The sequence below is a fragment of the Myotis brandtii genome, unplaced genomic scaffold (genome assembly GCF_000412655.1).
Source record: "Myotis brandtii unplaced genomic scaffold, ASM41265v1 scaffold1064, whole genome shotgun sequence".
Taxonomy (NCBI): Eukaryota; Metazoa; Chordata; class Mammalia; order Chiroptera; family Vespertilionidae; genus Myotis; species Myotis brandtii.
In genome coordinates, this window is record NW_005353602.1 from 254,544 (window position 1) to 254,753 (window position 210).

Genomic DNA, 210 nt, shown 5'->3' on the forward strand with positions numbered 1-210 from the left:
CGGGAGGCTGTGTGTGTGTGCGCGGCGCGGCCTATATTTACACCCCAAACAAAATAATTACACTTTTGTCGGAGGGAGAAAGCCAGTGATTAGGCGCGGGCTCTTTGCGGCAAAACAGTTTCTCAGTGGTACACCAGTATAATTTTTCACGGCTGGCTGAAATCAAAGAGGGGAGGTAATGAATCCGGCGAGCAATTTAAATTTACAATT